The following is a 24,768-nucleotide window of genomic DNA, read 5'->3' on the forward strand; positions in this document are numbered from 1 at the left end:
AATCAATTTTAGTATTTTCTTTTTAAAATTTGAGTGGTATTCTTAAAACATAATTATATATAATAGAGTGCATTTAAGGCTTTACATTATCATTGGCTGTTTGTTCTGTTTGTGAGGTTAACAGTGAAGAGTAGGATGTAGGTATGAAGCATTAATCAAAAACAACATTATTAGTAGTAGCTTTCTCTTATACACACACATACATATACACACACATAGATACACATCTGCTTTTCTCACCTAATCTTGTCTCATCTCATGTTATTATAAATAATACACTGACATCAGACTTCTCCCACTGTTTTGCATTTTATCATGAATTGTTGCTGATGAAGAAGTTATGTTGGGTACACATATATTGTGTACAGTGATATTTGTCTCTCATGTGTATATATTATGGTTATTGTTAGTAGGTAAGAGTTACATTCTTATGTTCTGTTAATATGTATTATAAAGCATGTACTTCCTGCTTTAAATTAAATAGAAAAGCAAATTCTGTTTATAATGTTTATTTGTCACTTAGTTTGTTGTGTTGTTAGTTTTTGTTATAAAAATTATTAATGTATTAATGTAAATTAATGTAAATTAATGGAAATGTATTGGGATGTGCAGACTTTTTTGAAGTTAATAAAAGAGTATAATAAATCAAACTTTTTTTTGTTATGAAATGTGCTTATATTTTCTTTTTACAACAATTGTGTTTGTTACCTATATTATAATTGGTAGATATGTATAACGTACATGTACAGAGTACAATCAATGGTGTGATGTTGAAACGTTATATGTCCTAGTAACTGTTATGGTTTGAGTACTGTATTGATTACACGCATTGAATATAATATGAAGTATACTATAATTATACCAATAATAACACATACCAGTAATATGATTCGTCACTAGTATTAGGTATAATTCTGACATACTTTAATCAAGTCAAAATTGCCAAAATGAACAAAAAGTTTAGAGATATTGTTTAGATAAGCACAGTCCTAATTGCACTCTCATTTGTTCTAAGAAAACTCAAATTATTTTATTTGCACAGGCTGTATTGGTAATGTGACGGTTAAAGTTCCTACAGAGCACAGCACTGTTAGCAAAACAGTAGTTGTTTATGATTGGATATAATATGTTAGTGCTTTGTCTTACGCTTTAATAAGTCTATATGAGATATTATCAACTACCTATATGTATACATTCTTGTTTATTGATGTACACTAAGTAAATGAGATAATGTGATGTATTATTGTGTTTATATATCTTGTTATAATTTTGTTAAAAAAGTGCTTTAAAATGCTGTCTTTGAAACGATAGCATAGACTTATTAAATGAAAGGTTTGGTTAACATTGTGTAACCAGATAATTAGTGTAAGTATCATGCTGGCTTTTTAACTGCATTCATAATATTAATTAAATTATTCACTTTTTGTCCATTACCTAATTATAATATACCTGTATATACATACATATATAATAAATCATCATATTTATACACGAGATACAAATTTGTATTATCATTGAAGCTATTTTTGTATCCTGCTGTACAGTATTTTATATGTCAAATTCTTTACAAATATCTGCATAGTATAATTGAATATACATACTTGCACTATAACATTATACCACACATGTGTATATAGTGCTCATATTTAATTTTAAAGGTTGTGATGTATACAAATTATGTTTAATAGCATAAAATAAGAACATGTATCAATGTTACAATAACATGCAATGAGGTTTACATGTAGTCAAGACAACATACATGAAAAAGGCAAGTGAAACACATCATAAATTTAAAAAGGAAAGGAGCAGGAAATACTACATAAGAGCAATAATGTTTACCTTTCATGGCAATAACAATATACAGTGTTTGAAGTCCTAGCAGAAAAAACCCATTGTACTTTAATGTAAAGTGTTGAGCCAAATGAACTTATAACTTATTAAATGTAATTATTCAGTGTTGAAGTCTGATGATGTGACTCTAAGTAATTCAACAATGATAATTTATTTTACCATTATAGCTGAGAGAACAATTATGATCCCATTATGATCACAATAGAATACATGTACATGTACATGTAGCCAGGTGCATGAATACATGTGTAGTAAATGACTATTATGATACAACAGCAAACTTATTATTAACAATTATGAATGTCTGAATTACATATTATAAAAATGATCAGCTTAAAAATAGAAACTTCAAAGGTGTACAGAAAACAAACTATGCTATGATTATGTAAGCTCTGAGTAAAATTTTACAAATAACGCTTACTCAGTTAATGTTAGTTGTAGGAAAGAGCAGAAAATAAACAACATCAATCAGATTGTTTGGCAGTTCATCAGTTGTTGTTGTTGTTTTTGCAAGTGACAGAGATGCACTTTTAGTTGCTGTACTTGTAGTATTTACATTTTGACTTGGCCAAACTATCATTATAAAAACACGTGGACCAAATAGACATATCAGAACAGCCAAAGCACTTAGTTGAATGGCAAGTAATGTCACAGCAGGTTGAAACTGGGCGTCAGTAGTAGAATATGTTATCACAAATGCTATCCATATAAGTCCAAATGAAAATGTAGAGAATGCCACATATTTGGATTCATTGAAATTCTGAGGGAACCGAATTGTCAAGATGGCTAGTGCATTACTTGCAATCATTAGAGCAGATAAGTACAATGTTTGTATAACCAATAATACAATATGGGGTGTGGTACATTGGACAGCAAGCGTGGGAAAATCATCAGTGTTCTCTTTATTATTAACAACCATGTTTTTTGCACTTGGCTGGACAACAACTAGAGATATTAGCTCCAGAAACATTTGAATTCCTACTAATAGAAATGTAAACAAAATCTGGAATATTGGTGAGATAAATTTGGGTTTAGAAGAAACGTTTTTCTGCAAAAATATTCGAGTAATTCGTATTAGTTTAATGAATACAGCACAGACAATTAATGAAAAGCAAAACCATGCTCCTATTCTTTGAAGAGTACAAACAGACACAGAGGGTTTTGGAATAAATACAACAGTTATTAGAAAACAAAGAGTTATTCCACTTAGTAGTAGTACCATTTTGTTCTCGTCCTGATGACTTTACAATTGGTGTGTTCCAGAAATATATGAATACTACACTCACAAATATTACAGCTAATAATCCTATTATAGCTAACAATATTAGTACAATAGACCATGCATCAGAAGGTTTAAGATATGACTCTTCCATGTTTACGCAGCCATTACTACCATTAAGAGGGTTATTACCCCACATGTATTGAGGACATATTTGACATTCTTTTAAAGAGGTAGTGTTAGTGTAGTTTTGTCCAAGACAAGGATCACAGGTACCACAACACGATGACACAACTTCACGTTTAAAAAATCCAGGATTACAAGCTTGACATTGAGACTTAAGTTCATAAACGATTTGACCAGACATATTGAGACCAAACTGTAACCTAATATTTGTATTAAATGTTATACGTTGCTGTGGTGTGCTGATACTCCCATTCCAATAGCCTACTTGTACAAAACTCATGCATTGAGCTACAATTAGCACAAGACATTCTCCTTTGATAATTGTAGAATTCGTAATTGCCTTCTACATTTCCAAACTTGTCAAACATAACTTTCTTTCCAGTAGGACTTGTGAAGCTAACGTTGCTGAGATATTTTAACAACACTTTTCCATTAAGTCTTGTCTGAGACTCATTAGTCCGACCAACACATGTTTGGTTTAATTTTATACCACACTAATGGCTGCTTACAGTTTTTCTCTGAAGAAGTTGTTAAGAGCATGAGCTACACTGTAAACAGCATCAATAACAAGTGGTATAGTAGTATCCTGCTGATACCTTGGGTGTTCTGTAATGCTGTCATTTGTGCAATTAATACCAGCAATGCAGTTATAAAAAACCTGATAATACTCTGTGAAGAAAGGATTACGTAAATTAGTTCCCAGTGTAAGATATGAGTAATATTCTTCAAACTTATCATATTTTGTAGTTAGTGGGTAACACACCCCACATACCACTGACTATAGAACTAAAGTCACCAGCTCTTCTAGATGTAACACTAGCCCAGGAATCACTAGCAATCCATAGAAATTGTCTTGTTGAATTTCCTTGAACACTTTTAATTTCTGTTAAAAGGTTTATAACGTGTTGTGTATGAGCAAATAGGACAACAACATTAGCTGAAGAGTTAAATAGTTTATTGGCAAGCTCTGTGTAATTTGCTGTTACAAAATTTTCATCAATAACCTTCATTAACATCAATACATATCTTTTCTATTTTAGCTAGGCGATGAAACTCGTCCCAATACCAGGTTGGCCATACGAGTTTTTTGAATATATAGTTGAGACATGATCCCAACCAAAGTATACTATTAAATCAATCATTGCTTGAGCTTGTTGATCATCAGGAGGAATGGTACGAAAGAAGTAGTTATAACGATCACGATTGCTTAGAAGCGATGATTTGAGCTATAGCTCACTTGAGGTAAGTTAAAAAGCCGAAACAAGCTAGCAACAGGAATGGAGACAAAACTCACTGTTGCTCCAATAACAGCAGTTATTGAAGTATTTAAAGTGTTAGTATTTGATAAACAAGTAGTGTGACATAAATCGTCTGAAAAGACAAACTCAATGCTCTCATCAAGACCTATATTCTCACTCAGACAAGTGTCTCTGATATCATAGCCAATTTTTATGTTAGGTAGCAGATAAGGGTCACTGTTGATGAAATCTATGGCATATAACATAGCTTCTATTCTTTCAGTTCCTGTAAGTAATGGATTTGAACTGCATTTTCCACCACCAGCTGAACTACGGTGCACTGTGAAACAACCCACCCAAAATGATATCTTTACCTTCAAGATCTTGTGTTCCTCTCACTCTACTGCCATTATCAGCTTTGAGAACACGTTCAGGAGGAGTATCGTAATTATAATAAAAACTTTGCACTCGTTGAGTAAAAGGAGCTGGAAGAATACAACGAGAGAGACGACAGGATTCCACTTCATTTTGTCCAAAATAGAACCACGATCAAGTCTCACTTTGATCTAATTTACGACGTAGGCGATATGAGAATGTTCATGAACTATAGATTCTTTACGTTATTGCGTGGCAAAGCCTATTGTATACTGTTCTCACTGAAGTAACTTATGCTACAAATTTTAAAGCAACCTGTTAATTTGTCACATATAGGATGTCTTTGTTAGTCAACACCTAGATATATGATGTATCAGATAAAGTATTTAATCTGTGCATGTGTAGAAAAAAATGATAGTTCTTGCAATTATTTCTCAAGACAACATTGATTGTTTAATTATTTTATTTAAATTATACATGATCATACTATATAGTTATTATCTATACTTGTATTCCAAGTGTCATTGACCGATAGCTGGCAGAAAAACATGACTCAAATATTAAATTAGACATCTCATAAATGTCACCACTGTACCATTTGAATGTGTACACTTGCATAAATCTATAGTTACAGTTATATATTGTATATATATATACTATATATATTTATTATGTATATATTTATATATATATTATTAAAGTACATATATTATATGCATATGTGACCTGATTTACAAAAGGGACCACTTCTGTCAAAACACAAACATTTGTGGCCTGTTTTGTGAAACAAAAAACACTGTTCAAAAACATATCAAAAAACAGTTTTGCATTCATATAAAATAGTTTTGCATATATAGCAACTGTATGTATACAAAACTGACATTTTTGAGATGTTTTAAAACAGTGGTTTTTGTTCATAAATCAGGTCACAAATGTTTTGACAGAAGTGGTCCCTTTTTGCTAATCAGGTCACATATATTATTAAAGTAATATCTATGATATACAGTACCAGAACATGTATGTACTTTAAATAATTGATTACGTAATGTACTATAACAACAAACAATATAACTTCCTAGATAATATTATCACTGTATGTGTTCCAATTCAGTCTTAGTTTTCAAAATCACAGGTTGATCAATGCTACATAAGGCATATCAGTGCATGACCAGCTTCTAACTTTAATATAATTTCCTATTTAGATGATATGATATTATTATAGTAGTACTGTTGGCTTTCTAATCGTATAACAGGTTCTCATTAACCCCATACATGCTGGAAGTTATGCTCATATATATGATCATTTTATACCATTTGAATGCATGTGCTAAGCATGTCATAGTAATCTGTAGTAATTACATACTATAATGGTTTGTCAACTCTTAGACTCTTATTTTTTTACGACAGCTTTATAGTTTTGAATAGGACCACCAAGTACTGATACAAACCCTGGGCAAAAAAAACACTCCCTCATCTATTATAACTAGACATCTTTTTCTTATTATTGTTATATAAAGACATGATACATAACAGATCAGTACATATATAGATATGTCTCACAAGACTATTTGGTTGATCTACTTGCTGACATAAATCTAAGTGAGATGATGTAATGTCTTATGCTCACATATCCTGTACATTTAAAAAAATGCTTTTGTGTTGTTTCTGAAATGATGGCATGCATTTGTGTTATGAAGCTCTATTATCTTGTTTTAAGACTTATTCATTGCCTATATATGTTTGTGTACTTTGTTGATGTACACTAAGTAAATGAGATGATGTGATATATTATATTTATTATCTTATTATTTACTTGAGCTGCTTAATATATACTGAATTTGAAATAAAAACATATCTTTCTGAAAATGAATTTTATAAACACATGTTAATAAAATGATTAAAAGTGTTTGTTTTCATCTGATGTTAGTGCTTTATCATATCCATTTATTTATAGTCACTAAGAGAATAAACTTCTATATATATATACTTACTTCAACAAAGAATGATATATTTACCATATATATACCCGAGACAACATTGCTTTGATATCAATATGATCACAATATGTGTACATGTAACTATTAAATATATAGTGGCTATATTATGATAGCAACAATATACTAATAAACAGTCATATATCTCTAAATTACAAATGAAATCATAAAATATATATGAATTTAAAGAATACAAAATTCAATAATTAGAGTGTAAAACAAACACAAACTACACAAAGGTTATATCACCTCTGAGAAAAAGATACATATAGTTTACTCAGTTAGTTGTGGAAAGGTTATATCAGCACTGAGAAAAAGATGCACAATAATGTTTACTCAGTTAGTTGTCAAAAACAGTAGACAATAAATGAGTCGGTTATTCTGGCAGTGTTGGCAGCTCAGTTGTTGTTTTTGCAAAAGACAAAGATATACTTTTATTTCCTGTACCTGCACTTTTTACATTACATTTTGACTTGGCCAAACTGATGGGCCCAGTGATGGTTGTTAGGCAACCACTTTACAATCAAAGAAAACTGATAATTTTCTCTCTCCCATGCTATTATATATCACATGTATATCTGTTTTTGATCAATCTAGATTACAGTAGGTAAATTTGTAATCTACTGCAACCTATAGCTACTTTACTCCACTGTAAATCATTTCAATACAGTACTATAACATACTGTAACCCTATATGCTGTGTCTCATGACTCAGTCTAATAAAATTATACTTTCTGCTGGTATTCCATAGGTACTTCTAAATCAAAGATATGTTAACCTTTATTCTTGTATACCTGAAATAACAATACATGCATTGTTGCAATTATGATCACAGTCAGTATACATGTACATGTACTTATAACCATCAAGCTAAAATAATTATTATAACAGATATAGCAACAAACATTTATTAAAAGTCACACAACTCTAAATTACAAGTAATATGTATCAGCTTAAAAAACATAACTCAATTAAGGGAGTAACAAAACAAAGTAAGGTTATGTCAGCAAAGAAACAAAGCATAAACATTTATTGAATAGTGTTAAAGAAACATTATTCAGGGTTTGTAGGCAGTTCAGTAGTTGTCATTGTTGTCTTTGCAAGTGACAAAGATGCACTTTTATCTTCTGTACTTGCACTTTTTACATTTTGACTTGGCCAAACTATCATTATGAAGACTCGTGGACCAAACAAACATATTAGAACAGCCAGAGCACTTAGTTGAATGGCAAGCAATATCACAGCTGGTTATGAGTGGGCGTCAGTAGTAGAATATGTTATCACAAATGCTATCCATATAAGACCCAATGAAAATGTAGAGAATGCTATATACTTGGATTCATTGAAATTCTGAGGGAATCGAATTGTCAAGATTGCTAATGCATTACTTAAAGTCATTAGAGCAGATAAGTACAATGCTTGTATAACCAATAATGCAATATGAGCTGAACTACATTGGACAGCAAGTGTGGGAAAATCATCAGTTATTCTCTTTATTATTGACAATGATGTTTTTTACACTTGGCTGGACAACAAGTAGAGATATTAGTCCCAGAAACATTTGAACTCCCACTAATAGAAATGTAAACATAATCTGGTACATTGGTGAGATAAACTTGGGTCTAGAAGAAATGTCTTTCTGTAAAAAAATTCGAGCAATTCGAACAAGTTTAATGAATACAGCAGAGACAATTAATGAAAAGCAAAACCATGTTCCTATTCTTTGAAGAGTACAGACAGCCCAGATGGTTTTGGAATAAATACAACTGTTATTAGAAAACAAAGAGTTATTCCACTTAGAAGAAGTGCCATTTGTTCTCGTCCTGATGACTTTACAATTGGTGTGTTCCAGAAATATATGAAGACTCCACTCACAAATACTACAGCCAATAATCCAATTATAGCTAACAATATTAGTACAATAGACCATTCATCAGAAGGTTTAAGATATGACTCTTCAATATCTACACAATCATTACTACCAATAAGAGGGTTATTACCCCACATGTACTGAGGACATATTTGACATTCTTGGAAGAAGTAGTATTAGTGTAGTTTTGTCCTAGACAAGGGTCACAGGTACCCACAACAAGATGACACCACTTCGCGTTTGATAAATCCAAGGCTACAAGCCTGACATTGAGAGTTAAGTTGATCTATAACATTGCCTGACTCATTGAGACCAAACTGCAAGGTGACATTAGGATTAAGCTTGAGACGATTTGTTGATGCAGCAGTTGCATCCCAATATCCAACATTAACTAAACTTATATGTATTGCTACATGTTCGACAAGCTCTCTCTACCTGATAGTTCCAAATCCTATACTTTGCTTCTACATTACCTTTTTCATCAAATTTTACCTTGTTGCCAGTTGGACTGGTAAAAGAAACATTTTTATATACTCTAACAAAATTTGACCATTGAGCTCTTTAATTTGTCCTTGACAAGTCTGATTGTCTAAAAACCATATAAGTGGCTTATTACAGTTATCATTGAAGAAGTCATTAAGTGCATGAGCTACACTGTAAACAGCATCAATAACAAGTGGGACAACTGAAAATTGTTTATACTCACTGTGATCTGTCAAGCTAGCATTGTTGCAATTGATGGAACATTTGTAAACTTGTTTGTAGAAGTCTTTAAACCAAAGATTACGCAAGTTAGTATTTGGAAGTAGTTTTGAGAAATAGTCATCAAAAGAATTGATGGTTTCTGATAAAGGAATAAATCCAAATCTACCAGCTGTAATTTCACTATATTCTGGGTCTTTAATTTCAGCCCAAGCATCACTTGCAAGCCATAAAAAATGTCTTGTCTTGTTTAATTCTAATTGAAGATTTCGAAGCGCAGATAGTATGTTTACTGCGTGATGTGCTGATGCAAAAAGTACTACAATATCAGCGGTTGAGTTCATTAATTTTCTCGCTAATCTCCGGTAATCGGACGATTCGAACTCGTCTGTAATAGCTTCGTTAAGATCAATACAGATGTTTTTATCTTTAGCAAGTTTATGAAATTGTTCAATACCAGGTTGACCATAGAGATTATTTGAATTAATTGTGGAAACATGATCCCATTTAAAGTGCAAAATTAAATCAACCATAGCACCTGCTTGGTTATCATCAGGAGGAAAAGTACGATAAAAATAGGTGTATTTTTCTCGATTATTTAACACTGTAGAGGACGAACCGTAGCTGATTTGTGGCATCTTAAAAAAACGTAGAAAACCAGCGACAGGAATAGATACGAAACTTTCAAACCCTCCTATAACAGCTGACACTGGCGCTGAAGTGGAAGTGTTACCAACTATTAAACTGTGACAGCTCTCCAGTTCTAGCTGGCCATTTGAAAACACGAAATCAATAGTTTCATCCAGAGCTAAATTTTCACGTTTACAAGTATCTCTTATATCAAAACCAAGTGTTATATTAGGTAGTATGTCTGGGTCACTATTAATGACATCTATTGCATACAACATAGCTTCTAACATTTGCACACCATGATCCCATATAACTTGACCGCAAACTCCATCATTGGATGCATTGACTCCATCATAATGTACTGTAAATAACCCTCCTAAAATAATATCTTTACTTTCACGATCTTGCATTCCACTTATTCGACCATCCTTGATAACACGGGTAGCAGCATCACCATAGTGATATTGAACATCCTGAGCAAAGGTGACTGATACCACTTGAAAGAAGACAACAAGATAGATAAAGATCAAAAACCATGACTGCTTTCAAAAGCTCTTTCTCTCAAGTAGCAGGAGTAAATTGTCTAATATAAAACATATCAGCAGTGATTTTTATGATAGCTATAAGTGATGTTTTAAGCTTTAAAACAACTTTGAAAGCATACAAAGATCTATGCACATTTATACACATGAAATGAACCAGAGGTATATTAATATTAAATGTTGTTAAAAAGAATTTGCATTGCAGTTGAACAATTCAGATACAAATCTGACTATCTTCCAAATATTTTATACCACAATACTTTAGTTATATAACCACATATAGTATTTTTAGATTTCAGTTATTTGTCTAATGACAACAACTTGAAATATACATAAGTAAAAACAACATTGTATTATCAATATTGTGTGCATGTTGATCTGTTTATACAATGATAAGCAAAACGTTTGCATATCAAAAATATATGTTATCATTAGCATATTAGGCAAATTATTTTAAATATAAATCACAACAAGACTCATAAATAAAACGTTGCACAATATCTCAATTAAGTTTAAGTCAACAAGTGAAACAGACTGTTTAACATTAACTGTTTTTACAGTTGATGGGGGTACTAGAATAATGGCATAAAAGATGGTGAATGTAAAGACTTCATTTTAGATGGGTTATTAAGAGATCAATCACATGATCCTGGATCAGGTATGAAAAATGTGGTGACATTCTACTTCACAAGAGTCAAGAAAGTATTTTTTTGTGAGAAATTTCATTAACAGCAACTCTTACTTTACATAATATAACCTTTTGGGTTGTAATAATAGTGACATTTTTATGTAAAAATATACTTTTAAATGAATAGAATAGACGTCATTTGTCATACAACTAAATGCTCTGGCTGCGTGTTCTGATGTGTCTGCTTAATGTTTTTCTATAATTCTTTCTTTGACCAAATAAAAATGTACATTGCAATTACAACAAGTATGGTAGCTAAAGTGCATGTAATTATAGGGCAGGATGTTTGTCATTTACTAACACAACATCATTTATTATACCATTATTCAGTAAATGTTTGTGTTTTTCATTCTTGCTGATATAACCTTAATTTATACTTTGTTTTGCTACACTTTCAATTGAATTTTGTATTCTTAAGCTAGTGGTGATATAGTATTTTTAAGTTTAATATTAATTTATACTTACACATACAAGTAATATAAGCATTACAAACAAATGAAAAGTGATGTATGGATGATAATATAAAAAAGGAAAGAAACAAGGTAGGTATAATAACTCAAATCCATATTAAATCCTTACGTAAGTAACCTATCAGGTTTATGACAGGTTGAGCTTTGTATCTAATTATTCAGTCTTCTATTTATGGGAGTAAAAAAGTGTATAACCTTTATATTGAAATTGTATACTGTACAGCTTTTCCTGGTTACTTATGTAGAGATTTTAATTTCAACTAAATCATAAACATGCGCAACACATAATTTTAATTAAACGAAGCATGTCAGTACACTTGTCTAGTGTTCTCTTTGTATGTACATACTTACAATTTGTTAGTATCATATAGCTGGGAAGTCTAGGAAGATCAGTCAAAACGACAATCTTATAATTAGTTATTGAAACTGTCATGGCCTAAAATTATATCAATACACCTTTATTTTACAAGCCTGTATAAAGTTGATTGTGGAGGGCAAGAGGTCGACAATCATTGTGGAATAAAAAGGGTTAATTAAACTTGGTGTACATATATAGTGGTCCTTCTTAACAAAATTAATGCAAAAATGGTTAACATTTGTGATATAATATCGTTTAGGAATTTACTGCTAATAAAATTAATATCTATAAATGAATTAACAGATATAACAGTTAAGATATTTCAATTAAAACCTCTAGGTTAATAAGCATTTACCATCAAATTTTCCAAAAATTCCAACTATTGGATCTCAAAAATATTTCCCTGTGTGTTTTTAAAACGTTTTTAGCAGTTGTCCCTTTTAACAAAACAGGTCACGAATGTTTTGTCAAAAGTGATCCATTATTGCAAATCAGATCATCAGTGTAAAAAGTGATTCATTAAATCAACCAATTAATAGTTATTAAAGATGCATGATATTAAAATTATTATAACTAGTTCAAAATAGTAGTAAACATTATATTGTCATTACTATTAGTAAACATTATATCGTCATTACTTATTATGTAACAAACAATGTACTCTGAAACTTACAAGTCATGTAAGTAATTGTCAGAGGTATGAAGATGTTTGTTAACCATAGACAAAATAAGATATTGGTGTAGGGCTGTTACTATGGAATTTGTACCTCACAATATGCCTGTCTCCTCTCATTAAAAATCATTATTAACTACAGGAAACATCAATTTGATAGTTACTAGTATTTTGGTAATACTTATGTGTTGCTCTATAGGTATCATGTAACGCAAGTGGACATGATAAGCATCTCAAGTGACCATTAATTGGTTGATTCAATCAATCTATTATGACAGTAATATATTGTATCCACTCATGTATCCTGTCTATTAAATATGTTGATTGAGGATAGTGTCTTATTAACTTTACAATGAAGTCATCCACATATTCTATTGATATGTCTCTATTCATTATACAACATGGGTGTAAGTTACACTATCAGAAGTACTTAATATAGACTATAAGGCTAAAACTCCTGTAACTGTGTTTCCTCTCTTCTAAGTTTTTTGATAGAAGTTTGTTGCGATGTAAATTATCTTGCTTTAACTTTCAACCTCCTGATATAGGTGCTAGTACACACTAACACATAGATTATAGTGTTTATAATTAAATCTAAATGAGTTTGTTAAGTAGGACAATGGTGTCATAGTGTTTATGAAAATCTTATGACCACATTGTGAAAGATCTATCCATTATATAATGAATTTAGATAATAGATATAGACTTCGCTGGACGTTCATTCATTCACTAATTCGCCTTATGAGGATTGGTCGCTAATTAAGGTTAATTGAAACCACAACTTCCATATTATAACAACTCACGCAACAGGAATATCTGTACGGTTTTTTTTGACTGCGAACGTATGATTGTTAATATGAAGTGGATTACTTTCTCTTTTGTCGTGTTCTCCCAGTTTCTGTTGTTTACCGAGTGTGTAGCTCAGTATCATTTTGGCACTCCTCCTGAATCAATTCGTAGAGCTGATGGAGGTACTAGAATAAGTGGTATACAGATCTTGAAGACAAAGACATCAATTTTAGGTGGGTTACTAAGAGTACATAAAAGTGATGGTAGTGGGAAAATGTGACGAGATTTATTTGGACAAGACTATGGAAATTTGGAGGCTGTTTTATTTGCAATTGATCTTATCAACAGTGACCCTAACATACTACCTAATATAACACTTGGTTATGATATCAGAGATTCTTGTAGAAGTGAGAATATAGCTCTTGATGAAAGTGTTGACTTTGTGTTTTCAAGTGGGTCGCTTAGAACTTAAAAGTTGCTTTGATTCCAATTTAAACCTTTCAAACATTTCAACTAAACCTCCAGTTGTAGCTGTTATTGGAGCTATTGATAGCTATATATCTATTCCACTTGCTAGTTTCTTTCGTGTATTCAACATGCCTCAAAATCAGTTTTGCATCAACATCTCTTCTTTTGAGTGATCGTGATCTTTACACTTTTTTTATCGTACAGTACCTTCAGATAAACATCAGGGCTCAAGCAATGATTGACTTAATAGTATACTTTGGTTGGGAATATGTCTCAACTATTTATTCAAATAATTTGTATGGTCGACCTGCTATTGATGAGTTTCATAAACTAGCGAAAGCTAAAAGTGTGTGTATAGATTATAATAAAGGTATTGATGATAGTACTGACTATGTCTTCCTGGCTAATGACCTACTAAATTCCACTGCTAATGTTTGTTGTATTATTTGGTTCGCTCATCATGTTGAAATGCTATTGACAGAAGTGCATACGTTGTACTCTTCTGGTACTTCTAAAAGGCGGTTCTGTGGATTGCTAGTGGGAGTTGGTCTCAAGAGCTTGATACCAAATACAAGGATATTACAATAGAAAATGGGGCACAGCGCCTATTCTGAGAAAGTTCCTCTTTTTGATAAGTACTACTCGCAATTAACCCCAACAACTAACGCACGTAATCCATGGTTTAGTGAATTTTATGAGCACTATTACGACTGCAAAGTTGGTGTTAATTGTAGCAATACAAGTATTGTAAATGATTCTAGATATAATTTTTCACCAAGATTCTTATGATGGTACTGCTATTGATGCTGTTTATAGTGTAGCTCATGCAATAAATAACTTTTTAAATGATAACTGTAATCAACCCATTAGTGTGGGTACCATGAAAATCAAACATGTCTTGGACAAATCGAAAATTAAATGGTTCAAATCTTTTGAGTATATTCAAAAGCTCAACTTTACCAGCCCAACAGGCAAAGATATAAGTTTTGACGAATATGGCAGCATAAAGCCTAAATACAATATCTACAATTATCAGGTTGTATCTTTCATGTCAAAATTGTAGCAAATCATACGAGATTGTAAAAGTTGGGTATATATACTGGGATGGGGAATGTGTCACAATTTAAATTCAATTCCAGTATTAAAAAGCAATTTGGTCTCAATGAATCAGATGATATTATGTATCAATTTAAATCAGAGTGTCGGAGCTGTAAGCCTGGTTTTATTAACAGAAAAGTTGTGTCATCTTGTTGTGGTACCTGCGATCCTTGTCTTGGAAAATGTTACACTAACACTACCTCTTCAACAGAATGTCAAATATGTCCTCAATACATGTAGGGGGTAATGACCCTCTGACTGGTAGTAATGGGTGTGTAGATATTGAAGAGACCTATCTTAAACCTTCTGATGGATGGTCTATTGTACTAATAGTGTTAGCTATAATTGGATTATTAGCTGTAGTATTTGTGAGTGGAGTCTTCATATATTTCTGGAACACACCATTGTAAAGTCATCAGGACGTGAAACAAATGGTACTACTACTAACTGGAATAACTCTTTGTTTTCTAATAACAGTTGTATTTATTCCAAAACTCTGTAGCTGTCTGTACTCTTCAAAGATTAGGAACATGGTTTTGCTTTTCATTAATTGTTGTTGCTGTATTTATTAAACTGATTCGAATTGCTCGAATATTTTGCAGAAAACTATTTCTTCTAGACCCAAGTTTATCTCTCCAATACATCAGATTTTGTTTACATTTCTATGGTAGGAGTTCAAATGGTTCTGGAACTAATATCTCTAATTGTTGTCCATCCTGGTGTGGTGAGAAATCAAGTGAATAATACACAGAACACTAACAATTTTCCCAATGCTTGCTCTCCAATGTACCACACCTCATATTGTATTATTGGCTATACAAATGCTCTACTTATCTGCCCTAATGATTGCAAGTAATGGTTTAGCAGTCTTGACAATTCGATTTCCTCAGAACTTTAATGAATCTAAGTATGTGGCATTTTTCTACATTTTCATTGGGTCTTATATGGATAGCATTCATCATGACATATTTTGCTACTGATGCCCCAGTTTTAACCAGCTGTCATATCATTAGCTATTCAACTAAGTGCTTTAGCTGTTCTAGTATGTCTTTTGGTCCACGAGTCTTTATAATGATGGTTTGGCCAAGTCAAAATGTAGAAAATGTGAGTATGATAGCTAAAAATGCTTGTTTGCCAATTGCAAAGACAACAATGGACAATTACAGAACTGCCAACACAACCTGAATAATGTTCTTTACCACTACTCTGATTGTTCATGCTATTGCTTCTTTGTTGACATGTAGTTTGCTTTGTTATGTCATTAATTGAATTTTTATTCTTTAAGCTGATACATACATCTGATAATTTTTGAGCTATGTGAACTTTAATAAATGTTTGTCGTTATATCATAATAATCATTTTAGCTAGATGGCTACATGTACATTAACATATATACTTACTCAATCATAATTTGGTTACTGTGGGTTACAATGGATTACAGTAGGTTACATTGGGTTATAATGGGTTATTGTAAACTTATACTAATCTATACAACCTATATTTTACTCAACTGTAATTCATGGTGTACTGTAACCCTTTATGTATTGTGCCTGAAGACCCAGTAGGAAATGTATACTTATTGCTAGTATTCCATATTATAGGTACTTCAATATCAATGATATGTTTATATTTATACATGTATACCTGAGACACCCAATGAAATGATCCACTGTAACCCACTTTAACCTACTGTAACCTACTTATGCTCACTGAAACCTACTATAACCCACTGAAACTAACTATAACCTACTGTAACATATTGTAACCTACTATAACCTACTGTAACACACTGTAACCTACTAACCTATATTCTAACTTACTGCAAAACTAGATAGATCGAACACAGATATAATATTAAAATCCTTACATAAGTAACCTATCAGGTTTATGGCATGATGAGCTTTGTATCTAATTATTCAATCTTCTGTACACAGCAATGAAAAGTATTTATATTGAGATTTTTACTGTACCGCTTTTCCTGACTACTTATTTAGAGATTATAATTTCAATTAATCATAAACATAGCACATAATTATAATTAAACAAAGTGCTTATATAATGAGTACACTTGTCAGCATTCCTCTTTGTATCGCACACTGGCATTTTGACATAATTCTCGGTATCATGATACCTGGGATGTCTGAGAAGATCAGTCAAGAACAACAGTCTTATAATTAACCTTGTGTACAAAATTATGTGGTCTTCTTAACAAATGCAAATATGGCTAACATCTGTGATTATACTATCATTATGGATTTTGCCTTTATAAATGACAGTTATAATATAAAAAAACAGGACTTTTTGTCAATTGTGTGGTATCCCCAAAACCAAACAAGTCTTTAACAAAATATAGAATTTAATAGTAAAAATTTGCTACAGCTCTACATAATAAATGTTTTATATTTTTGTTTCTTTTGCTGAAATAACATTAATTTAGTTTGATTTATTACACCTTCTTTGTTTTTATTATTCTATTAGTTAGCTAATTCATGATCATATGACTTATATATAATGTAGAATTGTTTTTCATTTGTTAGATTTCATATGCACATATGTTATAGTTTAATGTTGCAACATGATGAAGTATAGATTTCAAACACTTTTCTTGCGAGCATTTCTGAGATGTTTTAACAGTGGTCCCTTTAAAAAAATGTTTGTCAGAAATGAGCCATATTGCAAATAAGTCACGTATATCACTGTAAATAATTGATAAATGTTGAGTAGCGTCCAATCATTATCATTCAAGATTATGATATCAGAGTTTAACGGGTGCAAATAGTTGTATATAAACATCACGTTGTCTTATAATTATTATGTAACAACAATGTACTCTGGAACTTATAAGTCATCTAACTAATTGTCTGAGGTATTAAGATTTTGTTTAGCAAGAGGTATATAAGATGTTAGTGTAGGGCTGTTACTATGCATGGGATTTGTACCTTGCACTTCTGGTCTAGCCACTCTCTTTAAGTCATTACAACTACAAGAAATGTCAATTCCATAGTAATTAGTATCCTCTGATATTTCTTAATGTGTTTACAGGTATCAGGTGACCCAAGTGAACATGATAACCATCTCAAGTGACCATTACTGGTTTATTCGATCAATCTATTTTGACAGTAATATATTGTATCCAACTCATGTGGGAAAACAGTGCAATTAAAAATATGTTGATTGAGGATAGTATCCTATATTAACTGTACAATGAAGTCATCCACATACTCTATTGATATGTCTCTATTACATTATATTATATGGTGTTAAGTTACACTATCAGAAGTATTAATAGGCTATATAGGCCTAAAACCCTGCGTGTAACTGTGTTTCCTCTCATTTAAGTTTGTGATAGAAGTTTGCAATGTAAATTATCTTGTTTTTAATTTACAAACCTCCTGCTATAAGCACTAGTACACATTAACACATAGATTAGTGTTTATAATTAAATCTAAATGAGTTTGTTAAGTAGGACAAATGGTGTCATAGTGTTTATGAATATCATATGACCACATTGTGAAAGATCTGTCCATTATATTATAAATTTAGATAATAGATATAGACTTCACTCCACGTTCCCATTTTATTCACTAAATCAGCCTGTAAACTAGTGTGGCTAGTTAATTAAGTTTAATTACCACAACTGGTATATAAAACAACTTCACGCAAGGGAATATCTGTACGCTGTTATTTTTGACTGCGGACTGTGTGATTGTTACTATGAAGTGGACTACGTTCTATTTTGTCTTGTTATTCCAATTTCTATTTTTGCCAGTGTGCAGCTCAGTATCATTATGATACTCCTCCTGAATCGTTCTCAAAGCTGGATGGATGGGTACTAGAATAAGTGGTATACAAGATCTTGTAGATAAAGACATCATTTTAGGTGGGTTACTAAGAGTACATTCACATGATCCTGCATCAAGTGGTGGAAAATGTGGCGAGATTTTGCTACACAAGAGTGTAGAAAATATGGAAGCCATGTTTTTTGCAATAGATCTTTAAACAATGAACCCTCATGTTTTACCTAATATAACATTGGTTATGATATCAGAGATACTTGTATAAGTGAGAATATAGCTCTTGATGAAAGTGTTGACCTTGTGCTTTCAAGTGGTCGTTTAGAACTTGAAAGTTGTCTTGATCAGATTTGAACAGTAATGTTTCAACTAAACTTCCAGTAGTGGCTGTATTGGAGCAATAGGTTAGTTTATGTGTCTGTTCCAGTTGCTAGCTTCTTTTCGTGTATTCAATAGCCTCAAATCAGTTTCTCATCAACATCTCCACGGTTTTAAGCAATCGTGATCGCTACACATACTTTTATCGTACAATTCCTCCTGATGATCAACAAGCCCAAAGCATGATTGACTTAATAATATATTTGGTTGGACCTGTCTCAACAATATAATATTCAAATAATTTGTATGGTCGACCTGGTATTGATGAGTTTATCGTCTAGCTCAAACTAATGGTTTATGCATTGATATTAAGGAAGGGATTGAGGATAGTTATACATTATCTAACTACACAGCATTGGCTAATAAATTAATCAATTTCTTCTGCTAATGTGTTGTTTTGTTTGCTCTATTAATCATGTTTAAAAGTGTCTTAAAAGAAGTTCAAAGGTTGTACATATCTGGTGTTTCAAAAAGGGCGATTATTGGGATTGCCAGTGATGCTTGGTCAGGAGAAATACACAATTTCACAGATATTCAACTGTAGGGAAAATGGGGGATAGCACCATATGCTGAAAAAGTGCATTCTTTTGATGACTACTACTCACAACTTACTCCAGCAACTAACTTACGCAATCCTTGGTTTACGAAATTTTTTTTATGAGCGCTATATGAGTGTAATATTAACGTTAATGTAGTAATAGAAGTATTGCAGATGATCCTACTTATCAACAAGTTCTTTTGATCCACTTGTTATTGATGCTGTATATAGTGTAGCACATGCAATCAATAACTTTTTTAAATGATAAACTGTCAACAACCATTAGTATGGTATCCCCAGAACCAAACATGTCTTGGACAAACATTAGAGTTTAATGGTTAAAAATCTATTACAATACATCAAAAATCTTAATTTTTCAAGTCCTACCGGAAATCGAATAAGTTTGATGAAGAGGGTAATTGTTAAAGCCAAATACGGAATTCCTAACTACCAAGTAACATCATGTGTAAATTGTAGTAAAGTTGGTGGACATAATAAATGTTGGGTTACTACTGGGATGGAAGTGCATCAGTGACAAAGTCTTCTTCATTTTTATAAAAGCGTCACCTCTAACAGTTTGGTCTTGACAATTCGGTGATATTATAGATCAAATCAACTCTCAATGTCAGGTTTGTAGTCTTGGATTATCAAACCGTGATGTGGTGTCATTTGTTGTGACACCTGTGATCCTTGTCTTGGAAAAAATATGCGGAACACTACTCTTCAAAAGATGTAAAAATATGTCCACATATAATGTGGGGGTAATGACCCTCTTAATGGTAGTACTATGGGTGTGTAGACATCAAGAGTCATATCTTAAACCTTCTGATGCATGGTATATTGTACTAATATGTTAGCTATAATAGGATTCATTAGCCTGTAGTATTTGTGAGTGGAGGTCTTTAATATTTCTGGAACACACACCATTGTAAAGTCATCAGGACGAGAACAAATGATATTACTGCTATGGTGGATTAACATTTTGTTTCTAATAACAGTTCAATATTATTCCAAAACCTCTGGGGGTGGTCTGAACACTTCAAAGGATAGGAGCATGGTTTTGCTTTTGCATTAATTATTTTGGTTTACTTCATCAAATTAGTTCGAATTGCTCGAATATTACTTAAATGAAAAAAATATCCACAAGACCAAAATGTATATCACCTGTGTACCAGATTTGTTTACATTTCTATTGGTAGGAGTTCAAATGATTTTGCTACAATATTTCTTTATTGTTGTACATCCTGGTGTGACGAAAAGTCAAAGTGAATGATACGCAAGATACAATGATTTTCTCAGTACTTGCTCTCCATGTACCACGCATCATCCTGCATTATTGGCTATTCAAATGCGGTATATCTGCTTTACTTATTGTGAGTAATGGACTAGCAGTCTTGACAATTCGATTTCCTCAGAACTTTAATGAGTCTAGATATGTAGCATTTCTACAGTTGCAACTGGGTCTAACAGGATAGCATTCATTCTAACTTATGTTGGCCACTGAAGCTAAATACCAATCAGCTGTGATATCATTAGCTATTCAACTAGCGCTTTGGCTGTTCTAGTATGTCTGTTTGGTCCACGAGTCTTTATAATGAATAGTGTGGGCCAAGTCAAAATGTGATGACAGCCTCAACTACAAGTTCCCAGTACTTACTAAGCCAACGACCAAGCAGTTGTAGTACAAGAGAACTACCACTCTCTTTCCTTGTGCAAAAATCATATCTGGTGTATCTACTGACAATGATGAAACTATACTTAAATGACTTTTGTTTGGTTTTGTCTATTATAGTATGACCTCATGTCTCAATAATTAAATTACCTTTAACCTTTATGTTAAGGTGGTGTACTCTTATAAAAACTGATCCCCTTGAAGGTTTACTCAATGTATGTGTATTGTCCTATTAGGATAATAATAGCGTTGATAAAGAATCTATTTTTATTTTGTATAATGGTTGTTCATGAAAATGAAGTATTTTAAAAGGTACATTCTCTTAAAGCCAAATTGTGAAGTAGAATAATCATATAACTATGATAATATCATGTAATTGTCATAACTAAGAGCATTCTTTTTAACATCTCATTAGTTAGACAAATGAATTTATAGATATTGGACTATATTGTGAACGTTGTTACTTATGGATTTAAATAGGACAATCCTCTGCATATTGGGGTAATGTTGTTATTGTAGTAGCGTCACATGTTTATAGAGAGGAGGTCAGTCAAAACAACACCTTTATGATCTGTCAATCAAAACGATAGATAGTCATCAACAATTTCAATGTATTTATAGGCATGTATGAAATTTTATATGTAAGTAACAATTTATTTTAACCTACACAAACACACAATACATACATGTATATGACATGATGTGTATATTTATTTTAATAAAGTTAGTAGTGGAACTGAGGTTATAGGATGAGTCACTAGAATGAAACTAGCAAAAGAAATGTAGGAAGGTTGGGATTCAGAGAGTTGAGGACCAAGAGACTGTCCTGTTCTACTAACAAAGTATAAGTACAATTTAATAACATCACTTTGTTGGCGGGCATTGATTTCTATATCACTACAGAATAACAAAAGTAGCAGAGCAAAGAAGTATTGTAAGAGAAGAAACTTGACAAGCAAGAGAAAATCGTTTCTGTGAACTTATAATAAATCGAAGTAGTGATGAGGTGGACTGACAATAAATTCGATCCTTGGGCTGGGCTAAGTAATATTAACAGAGTTAGATTGTTGGATAGTAAAACCATACACCAACCAAGGATGACATAGAGCAGACGAGAGTACCCCTTGACTGGGACGCCATTTAATTTAAATGGTTTATAGCCATTTCGTTCCAATCCATTTTGTTCTAACAAAATGTACAGTTGTACCATTTTGTCTAAAAAAAACTAATGATTTTAAATAACAGTAACTTACAAAAGATATCCAAGGGCTATATGGCTCTAAGAAGTTTTTTAAACATTATAACTTCCTGGTTCATGCTTTTCCGTAATAGTTTTCAGTCTGTTCTTTGTGGTTTCTGTACTTTCTTCTCTTCTCCTCCTGCAGCCAGCTGGCATTAAACATGACTTCTGTTAAGCTAGTTCGACATGAAAAGGGTGACTACCTTGTAAATGTTTGGGTGTGATTCCAAGCAAGTTTCGTCATTTTTACATGCCATCCTTCATCATTGTTATTTAATGCAAGGACCCTCTTGTGTATAAACATTCCATAAACAAATAGAGAAAGTTGCCATCTATCCATGGTACTTTCAAAGTACCTGAACAAAACTCTCCTTGTTGTCAAAGTCTGGAGAGAGAGAATTCTCTTGTAATCCACTCCAAGCTAACCTGACAAGCTGGGGGAACAAAGGCAATTGTCTATCACATTGATGGACATACAACTTGAACTACATTGATTCAATATGGTTGATGTATGAAATGGCTCCATTAAGTACTCTATCTTTAAAGACATCAAAGCCTTTATAGAATTCCATCACCTTTACTGCCCTTGATCCAACTTATCTTAGACTTTTTTTTTTCACTTTTACACTATTAGACCAAAATGGGACAAAAGTCCATTTGTTAGACAAAATGGGATTAGCGAAATGGCATGACACCAATTAAATTACGCATCCTCCTCTTCGTATGCACTATTCAAAGTTAGAATGTGTTTTGATAGCGCACCCCCCCCTCATCACCCTATAACTTTAAAACTGTCTCCATTATATAAACTGTCAGTCTGGCTATTTGAGAAGACGAACAGTCATGGCTTTGATCTTTATCTATCTTGCTGTCATCTTTCAAGTGGTATACAGTCACCTTTGCTCAGGATGTTCAATACTACTATGGTGATGCTGTTACCCGTGTTATCAAGGATGGTCGAATAAGCGGAATGCAAGATCGTGAAGGTAAGATATTATTAGGAGGGTTATTTACAGTACATTATGATGGAGTCAATGCATCAGATGATGTAGCTGTGGTCAAGTCATATGGGATCATGGCATACAAATGTTAGAAAGCTATGTGTGTATGCAATAGATGTCATTAATAGTGACCCAGACTTACTCTCCCTATACCAACACTTGTTTTTGACATAAGAGATACTTGTAAACGTGAAAATGTAGCTCTGGATGAAACTATTGATTTCGTGTTTTCCAATGGCCAGCTAGAACTGGAGAGCTGTCACCACCGTTTAATAGTTGGTAACACACCACTTCCCTTGGCTTTCATGCGCCAGTGTCATCCGCTTATAAGGAGGGTTTGAAAGTTTCAAATATCTATTTCCTGATCGCTGGTTTTCTACGTCTTTTTAATATGCCACAACTCATCTACGGGCTACTCCTCGACAGTGTTAAATATCGAGAAAAATACACCTATTTTTATCGTACTTTTCCTCCTGATGATAACCAAGCAGGTGCTATGGTTGATTTCATTTGCACTTTAAATGGACCATGTTTTCCACAATTATTCAAATAATCTCTATGGTCACCCCGGTATTGAACATTTCATAAACTTGCTAAAGATAAAAACATCTAGTATTGATCTTAACGAAGCTAGTTACGGACGAGTTCGAATCGTCGAATTACAGGAGAAGTAGCGACCAAAATTAATGAACTCACCGCTGATATTGTAGTACTTTTTGCACTCAGCACATCACGCAGAACATACTATCTGCGCTTCGAAATTTTCAATTAGAATTAAACAAGACAAGACATTTTTTATGGCTGCCAAGTGATGGCTTGGGCTGAAATTAAAGACGCCAGAATATAGTGAAAAATTAACAGCTGGTAGATTTGGATTTATTCCTTATCAGAACCATTCATTCTTTTGATGATTATTTCTCAAACTACTTCCAAATACTAACTTACGTAATCCTTGTTTAAAGACTTCTACAAACAAGTTTACAAATGTTCTATC

Source organism: Gigantopelta aegis, unplaced genomic scaffold, assembly GCF_016097555.1.
Source record: "Gigantopelta aegis isolate Gae_Host unplaced genomic scaffold, Gae_host_genome ctg1651_pilon_pilon, whole genome shotgun sequence".
Taxonomy (NCBI): domain Eukaryota; kingdom Metazoa; phylum Mollusca; class Gastropoda; order Neomphalida; family Peltospiridae; genus Gigantopelta; species Gigantopelta aegis.